Genomic DNA, 9,713 nt, shown 5'->3' with positions numbered 1-9,713 from the left:
CTGGAATTTTAGTCTGTTTGGAACACTTCTGTCGTGCGTACAGACTTTGTAGTTCACGTTTAATTTTAATTAATGTATCATCATAATTTCCCTGCATATGAAACTGTTCATTAGAATAAAAAACAATTTTTCGTAATACACTGACAGCATTGAGACCATCATTCAAAGTTGGCACTGTAAATTGTTCTTCAGTCTCTTCCTGTTCGTCATTTTCCTCTTGAACTTCTTGTACAATATCATCTTCCGTAGCTGGTGCACAAATTGCAATAAAGTTATCTACATCAATAAACTCCTTAGCTTCAGTAGCAGATATTCTGAGAATTACACTAGACCCTAAATTCGACACGTTTTTGTTTACTTTTGCGATCTTAATGGTCATTTACTGTACCAGATGTGAATACTGTTACTTATTCAAATGCTTACAATACAGCTGGTCGTTATAACAGGTATAATTCTCCGAAAATATCAGTTAAATGTAATCGCTTAAAGAGATATGTCGTAATAAGCAATGTCGCAAAAACCAGTGTTTTTTATAAGGCGGTCTAACAGAATTAAGCCGGGACCTGTGATTTTGGTCAATATAACCGGTATGTTGTTCTAAACGATGTCGTAGTAAACGGTTTTGACTGTATTTAGATTCACTTTCGTTAGATAGATAAAGTGGCGACTAAAAATTTTAATAAACAATCTTCAAAAATTTGAAGGAGTAGGTACTCTCGCAAATCGAAATTTTGCAACCCATTAATTCGGGTGATAACGATACTCATGAATTATTCGAAAATTATTATGAATTATTAAATAGAGTTGATAAGTTAATAATTAGTTGAGAATCATCACGAATTCAGTAACGTCTTTGTCATCTAATTTAAAATTTAACGATATGTTGGCGCGTGCCTATGATTAACATCATCCGTTTTCTGGTGTTTATAATCAATCGATGTAATATTTCGATTCGTTTAACTCGTTGATAGACTCTAACACATCATTGTCTGGTGTCGTAAAACTACATTACTTAAAATCTAATCTCTATTCCGTTATTATTGGCAAAAGTAGACTCTAGAATAAAGTGCCAACAATAGCAGAGTTCTTACATTTCTTATCCCATAATGTCGATGTTTTAGAGTCAGTAAGTAACAAACAAAATCAATCATTCAAATCTAGCAACACCCGAACAAGTTTTCTAATAAAAATCGTACCTCTTTTGTAGTTACTAGTAATTCTTCAAAATGCCCGGTATGTTCTGAAAATCATGCGCTATACAAATGTGCCACCTTTTTGAAAAATAATCATCACTATAAGGTCGTCAGTCCTAAGACTGGTTGGACACGCACCTCTAGTCTTTCCTATCCTGAGCTAATCTTCGCATTTCCCTAATACTAGAACATCCCACATCCTTAACTATTTGCGAACAGTAATCTAATCTAAGTCTATCTCTACTCCTCTTAACTTCTGTTTCTGCCTCTGATATGTCTCTGAATAGACCTGACAAATTGACCCATCTACAGAAAATGCAATTCTCTCTGTCTATAAAGACGCTAGTATAAAAACATTAGGTTTGCAGTGGAATTCGGCAAATGATACATTTTAATTTTTTTATAAAGGGAAATGATCCGCCTCAAAGAATTACAAAAAGGTCAATCTTGTCGGACGTGGCTCAAATTTTTGATTCTCTAGGTCTTCTTAGTGCAGGTACGGTTACAAGAAAGTTATTGTTGCAGAAGCTTTGGCAACTGAAGTTGAGTTGAGGTGAATCAGTATCATTCGCCTTATTATCGACACTTATTGAGCATTTAATAATCAAGGGAAAATGTAGTGCCTGGATGTTCAAAACATGTCGAATCAAATAGACAATGCCCTTTATTCGACTTGCTGGCATTGTTCCCAATGTTTAAATTTTTGTCTCTTTCACCGCTTTATATAAAGCTAACATTGTATAGTTTTCTTAAGTTCCCAAAAGAGCGTCAAAGTTATTAACTTTGGCATTAAATTAGCATTTAATTAACGTTAAATTTTCAGCAAATAATTATATTCTGCTTACTTTACAATTATGAAATTATCCAAGGAACCGTCTTTAAAAGCAAATTAAATGATCTAAAAAAACGGTTCTGTAAAAAAAACTAGTAAGATTTTAAAACTAAACCCCTTTATTGATTCTAACAATGTAAGGGTAGGCGGTAGATTAAGAAATTCTCAGTCATCACATTCGTTGAAACATCTCACATTGCTACCTCAAAAACATCAATTTACCGACATATTGATCAATCATATACATAAACAACAGTTTCAGCCGATAACGAAGCCGATACGGTTTCAGCCGATAACCTCGGAGCGGTGCGTCACGAATATTGGCCTATTTCGGCAAGAAATACTATCAGAAAAATTATTAAAAACTACGTCCCGTGTTTCAGAGTAAATTCACATTTATCTCAGCCAATGATGGGTGATCTATCAGCAGTTAGGGTTGCACCAAGCAGTTTCAATATCAGGTATTAACTATTGCGGTCCTTTTCTGGCTAAAGACTTACGCGGTTATTTTGATTTGCTTGTCAACCAAAGCAGCTCATATTGAACTGGTCTCTGATCTATCTAGTAATGTATTCTTGACTGCACTTAAGCGTTTTATGGCACGTAGAGGTAACGTTGCTCACATATATCGTGACAATGGTACCAACTTTGTTGGAGCCAACCGAGAGCTAAAAAAAATTTATAATCATTTTGCAAATAAAGGTAAAGTATGTTATTTGGTAGAAAACTTAGCCCCATAGCGCATTTCGTGGCATTTTATTCCTAATTGGTCCCCACATTTCGGCGTAGTAAAATCGGTGAAACATCATATAAGGAATAACCGCAAACGCGTCGTTAACTTATGAAGAGTTAACTAGTTTGCTAGCCGAAATTGAAGCCATTTTGAAATTCCGACCAATAACCCCGATGCTCTATAATCCTAACGACCTTTCCTATCTATCTCCTGGTCATTTTCTCATTGGAGACATCTTCGCTTCGATCCCGGAGGTAAACTTGGAAGAGGAGAAAACATCGAAGTTCCAGCGTTGGCAACGTATTTGTTAGCTGAAGAAGCATTTTTGGTCACGCTGGTCCAAAGAATATTTGGGATGTCTACAAAATAGAAGCAAGTGGCGCTTGAATAAGGGACCACGACTTCCGAGGGGTCAACTGGTAGTGACACCAAATGAAGCATACATTAGTTGTTAAGAAAGCGGGCATTTGTGAAGGAACCAGGAATGCACTTTTGTACAACAAACAGTTGTTTTTAAATACATATCATCTACATTAATATAAGTGAAATTGCAGGTCATATTGCAATTTGAAGTATATTTACAATTTTAACATTGTCCCTGCTTTTTAATTAAGGTATGTTACGTTGGCAAAATACCCTTTAAATGCCCTTTCCGAATAAAAAAATTGCAGCTATATTTTGTCGCTTTAATAAGAGCACTCGCTACCGAAGTCTATGTAACATTTTATACTTGAAAATTTTTCGTCATCGCTAACATCTCGGTACCTTTCCTGAGATCGACGCATCCTTCTCTTTGATCCCTCCTCCCACTGCTGATTTTTCTCGTTCCCACGGGTACTTCGCCGAGTCGGAAAGTGATCTTTTCGCTTTGGCATCATAAACACTTTTTTATTCAGACTGATTTGCGGATTTGGGATCTTATATCCCACTCCTGATATTAGAGGAAAACTCAATTGAAATAATAAAAACTATCAGTACCTACAACCGATTTATTTGCAAGAAAAAATTGCGCAAAAATTAGCAATATTGGTAATTATCGATGTTGGGTTTTCTGGTCGAGTTTCTAATGTCATACACGCAGCTTGCCTCCCTTCGTTCCGACTTATGCATCTGCAAGCCCCCTTGTCACTTGGTCTAAAAAAAAAATTGTCAAATTTTTTTCGCTCCCGTTTATATTTCCAAGTGCTTAAGAAACCGTAAACTATCGATAACTACAAGGAATTAGAATTAATACATAATAATACTCACTCTTAAATAAATATTAATTGTTGTTAAATAAACATTTACTGTAATATAACCAAAAAATTAATTTAGCCTCATAGTATAGTGAATATACATTATAATATAATATATGACTGTAATAACGATATGCGCATGCGTGCCTTTCTATTCTCATAGCCTATGGCTTCGCGAGATGAAACATTGCAAAACGTATCGTTTCACGGCCTTGAGATTTTACTCTCATCGAGCCCAAAGAAGTTTCACTTCAAAAATTTCGTTTTTTTTAAGGGATCTTTTAGGATTACTCGTTCTTAATTAAAGTAGTAGCTTTCTCTACACTTATGATGATATAATGAATGCTGTATCATGAATTAAAAATGACCTAAATCGTCTCTGTTAGTGTTTCTGCAGGAATAATCTTGCTATTAGTCTTACCAAATCACCTGTGTAATTATTTTACTCTGAGAACAAATTTTTTTTAGACGAATCTTAAAATAAAATAAACAATGATAATATAGTGCCTTATTCGGATCACACCAAGTATTTGGATGTTGGACTATAGGTTACGTTTTGACAATTAAAAAATCGTTTATCGATGCTCGAAACAATTATGTAAAATTTATTTTTAGAATAAGGATAAGTTTTTATCAGTTTAATAAGTGGGTGAAAGTGCTTTAACCTTGTAAAACATAACAACCTTGTTTTGCTCATAAAATAATTCTTTTAATTGCTCTTGTTTATTTCTTTTTTGACGGATATACGTAGGACCATCACACAGTCTGAAAAACAACACTCACGAAGTCCTTTCTATGTATTTTTTTATTTGCTGCTTTCAGTGTAGCCCATGTTTTATGTTATGCTTGTTTGGTCATAATAGATACGAATAATACGCAAGCAAGGGCCTAACGTCTTACCCACACTACCTTGCTGTTTAATACGTGTTTTTCTTTTAGTGCGTGTGTGATGTAATATAATAATTAACCTCCACTTCAAATTTGTGGTTCCATTTATTTAAAAAGTTATTACTAAATAAGTAAACTGTTTGTTTAACTATTTGTCTTTGTTTTTCTTTTTCTTGTTGATGGTTATGTGTAACAGTAGCTTGTTAACTAAATTTCGCCGTTTATCCTGCCTGTGCTGTGAATGTATTTACAGGATATTTAAAAAGTCTGTTATTATTATTATTTATATTAAAGTGAAACTTTTATTACATCGCCTCAAATTTTTTCGTCCATCTATCGCATGTCGAATAAAGTGGGTCGCGGGGAAGCAGTAGAACTGAAAGGTGCTCAGTAGAGTAGCCAAGGCCAATATGGCGGCGCCCATGGTTCGCATGAGCTAACCGTGTAGCATTTATATGCTCATTCATTCGTGCAATTGCATGACAATTAAATGTATAGACTGTGAAACTCAAAGCGAAGATGAAATTATTGTTAGAATGACTGAAATTCAGAATGATTCAATGATTAAAATAAATATTGTTCTCGGTTTTTAACATGCGTCTATCATCTGAATGATTGTATTTATTGGGTTGTTCGGAAAGTCATTTCGTTTTTTCCCGACAGAGGATTTAATTGTATTCTTTTGCACCTAATTTCACATTTAAGCCGTATAATTTTTATATGCTTTGAGAGCTCATATAGCAAGGCTTGTGTGTGAAAAATTCCAATTAATTCTACGCAGTAGTTTTTGGTTGGTGCCCTTTTAAATATGGAGAGCGATAAGCAGCATTTTCGACATATCTTACTGTTTTACTACAGAAAGGGTAAAAATGCTGTTCAAGCCAGAAAGAAATTGACTGATGTGTATGGAGAAGGTGTGTTGACAGTACGCCAGTGCCAGAACTGGTTCGCTAAATTTCGATCCGGCAATTTTGATGTCGAAGATGCACCACGTTCGGGAAGGCCGGTTGAAGCTGATAAAGACGCGATAAAGGCATTAGTTGATGTGAACCGGCGAATAACAACACGTGAGATCGGATTGAGGTTAAATTTATCAAATTCAACAGTTTATGACCACTTGAAAGGCCTGGGATTATCCTCGAAGCTCGATGTATGGGTTCCCCATGTTCTCACAGAGAGAAATCTGTGTCGCCGCATTGACGTCTGCGATTCGCTTCTCAAACGTCACGAAAATGATCCGTTTTTGAAGCGCATCATCACTGGGGACGAAAAATGGGTTGTATACAACAACGTCAAACGCAAGAGGTCATGGAGCAAAAAAGATGAACCGGCTCAAACCATTTCCAAAGCCGATATTCACCAAAAAAAGGTGATGCTGTCTGTTTGGTGGGATTTTAAAGGAATCGTTTTTTTTGAGCTTTTACCGGATAACACAACGATTAATTCGGAAGTCTACTGTCATCAGCTGGACAAACTGAATGATGCACTTCAACAGAAAAGGTCAGAACTAATCAACAGGAAAGGTGTAGTGTTTCACCAAGACAACGCGAGACCTCACACAAGTTTGGTCACTCGCCAAAAGCTTTTACAGCTTGAATGGGATACAATGCTACACCCACCATATTCTCCAGACCTGGCACCATCGGATTATTATTTGTTCCGGTCACTCCAAAATTTTTTAGACGGTAAAACCTTCACCTCAAATGAGGAGGTCAAAAACCTCCTCGATCAGTTTTTTGCCAGCAAAGACCAAAAATTTTATGAGCGTGGAATTATGCTACTACCAGAAAGATGGCAAAAGGTGTTGGACCAGAACGGTCAATATATAATTTAATAAAGTATTTGTTTATTATACGAAAACTGTCTTTCATTTCCACAAAGAAAAACGAAATGACTTTCCGAACAACCCTATATTATGTATTCCGTACTCTCATATGCAGATTGAAATTAAAATTTATAGTTGAATATCTTGTCTACTATTGATTTCCCATTATCATTCCCATTTCCCAATCATTAAGATAAGATTAAGAAAGCGATTGTAATTTTAATATCCTAAATTGAAAATTTACAGTTAAATGTCTACAATCCGAAAAGTTTCACTTCCATCGTGGTTTCATAAAGCCACACAATTGTTTTTTTATATTTTAATTTGGTTTAAAACAAATGTATAGTAATAAGGAAAAAATGAGACATGCACCTTTTACTGGTTCTCGGTCAATCGTCGCCAGTTACCAACTAGCGTTGTGCGCCTTCTCGGCCAATACCTACTTTTTATCACTATACTGTGATTAAGGTTATTAGTTTTAAAACACTACATCATCATTATAAGGTCGTCACTCCTACGACTGGTTGGATACGCACCTCCACTCATTCCTATCCTGAGCTAATCTTCGCATTTTCCTAAAACTAGAACAACTCACATCCTTAACTATTTGCGAACAGTAATGTAATCTAGGTCTACCTTTACCCCTCTTAACTCCTGCTTCTGCCTCTAATATGTCTCTGACTAGACCTTCATGCCTGTGTCCTACCAACCTATCTCGCCTATTTTTTATTGGCCAGGTTTCGTACCCGTGCAACGCCGCGCTCCAAACATACACTTATAACAACCTTTTCCGAATTTTTAAATTAACCGTTCATGAACATAGAAGTAACTTCTTTTTATTAAAGGAGACACGACCCTGCGCTATCCTCTGCTTTATATCCCTACTACTCCTTCCGTCTTGACTTATCTGACTTTCTAGGTATCTAAAATCAGTCACTTCTTCTAATTTTTCGTCTCCTATCTTTATATTCGCTCTTTCCCTACTTTTTCTTCCCTTGCATACCATTATTTTAGTTTTACCTTTATTTATTTTCATACAGTACTGATCTGTCAGTACCGCTTCCATTTTATTTAAAGCTATCTGTAGGTCCTCCTTGCTAGATGTTAATACTGCTATATCATCTGCAAATCTAAGCATACTAATCTTTTGCTCCTGTAGATCTATCCCCACAGTTGTACTGTCTTTAATGATGTTGATCGCGTTTTCTATTAAAGATTAAAAAGTAGCTGTGACAGTGTCTGACTCTCTTCCTAATATTTACTTCTCTACGTTGCATCCCTAGCTCTATAACTGCCTGTTGCTTTTTATACAAACTAAGTATTACTCTTCTATCGTTGTAACTCATACCACATGTTTAAGTATATTTTACATCTTGTCCCATTTAACATTGTCAAAAGCTTTTTCTAAATCTACAAATCCTATGTACGCACTTTTTCCTTTTTCTATCGTTTGCTCTATTGTTACCCGCGTTCCTCTATTTCTTCTAAATCCAAATTGATCTTCCCCTAATAGTTCTTCCGCCCTTTTTTCATCCTTCTCTGTACAATTCTAGTTATGATTTTTAACGCAGGGGAAGTTAAGCTAATTGTTCTAAATGTCTCGCACCTATCCGCCCCGCTTCTTTCAGGTAATGTTACTACTACGTTCCGTTTATAATCCTACAAAGCGTCTAAAATATTCCTCAGTTATTAAAAAATATAATTCTTATGCGGTATTTATTTATTCAGAATATATTCATACAAAAACAAAAAACAACTCTCTTAAAACAAGATAAAACACAAACAATAAAAATATAAAATTTGAATTACGAATAGTATTCACATCTGTAATCCTTCTGAGCAACTTTAAGAGATACCATAAAACTTTATGCACTTCATGTGGTACCACTTTGTACAATAGTCGCATTCTATATTTTTCTCCTCGTTTCTTCGTTGGTTGTGCATGCTTCTTATGCGTGTTCTGCCTTTTCATGAATCTGCATTCTGCTTTTTGGCGACTTTCTTTCCGCAGTTATGACTTTCAAAATTGAATTGTCTATACTATAAGATGCACGTATGTCTTCATTTTCTATATAGTTTTAATCTTCGTAATAAATCTGTATTATTTGTGATCTTGTAATCTTTGAAACTAAATCTTCATTAAACTTTACATTCTTTCCAACGATAACACATTTGTTTTATGTATCTGTAATCGTTAAGGCAATATCGTATCATTTTAAATTTTACACTCTTCGGGTCTAATTTTGTGGGTTTTTCATTTAGTATGTGTAAGAAAGCATTACAACCAAATATTTTTAATTTCCTTACATCAGGGTTTCTATTGAACCATACAACGAAACGATTTATCATTAACAGTTTCTAGTTCGCTTTATTGCATATACCACTTAATTGCTTTTAGCAATGGTATAACAAAGCAACAAAGCTAAAGGTTCGATTCCCCGCGAGGGTGTGACAACAGAAACATATTTTCCCTCATTAACCTGGGGTAGTTTACAGTGGGAAAAAAATTAAAATTAATTTTCAAATTAATATTTGATATCAACCCCTATTAAATGTCAAAGTGGTTCATATATAATTAATATTTACTAATTTGCGATGCTACTATATTAACTATGAATATTCGCTAAGAATTATATTGAAAATCTATTGATTTATTTTTAAAGAGTTTTATTAATACGTTGCAATGACACGGTGAGTTGTTTCCTGCCTGAATCCGCCCCTGTATTTGTCGAAAGGTCGATTAACACTCGCCACCGGACGATTATCTTATCGTTTCATCTTGATATGTCGACTCCCGTTTAGTTGCGTCCGGTGTCTAATTTATAAAAGTCGTTTGTTTTAATTTGTTGGGAACGTTTCGATGATTAAATTTATCTTGCGAGTAATTTTAATGAGAGCTAAGAACTAGTAATAAAGGCGATTACTTAAAATGCGCCATTAATGTGACTTGAATACCGAACACGGCAGATTTACGGCCTACTTATAGGTGCGCTAGTTGTGTTCCTAT

Source organism: Agrilus planipennis, unplaced genomic scaffold, assembly GCF_000699045.2.
Source record: "Agrilus planipennis isolate EAB-ADULT unplaced genomic scaffold, Apla_2.0 scaffold288, whole genome shotgun sequence".
Lineage (NCBI taxonomy): Eukaryota > Metazoa > Arthropoda > Insecta > Coleoptera > Buprestidae > Agrilus > Agrilus planipennis.
Note: the sequence above shows the minus strand (reverse complement) of the source record.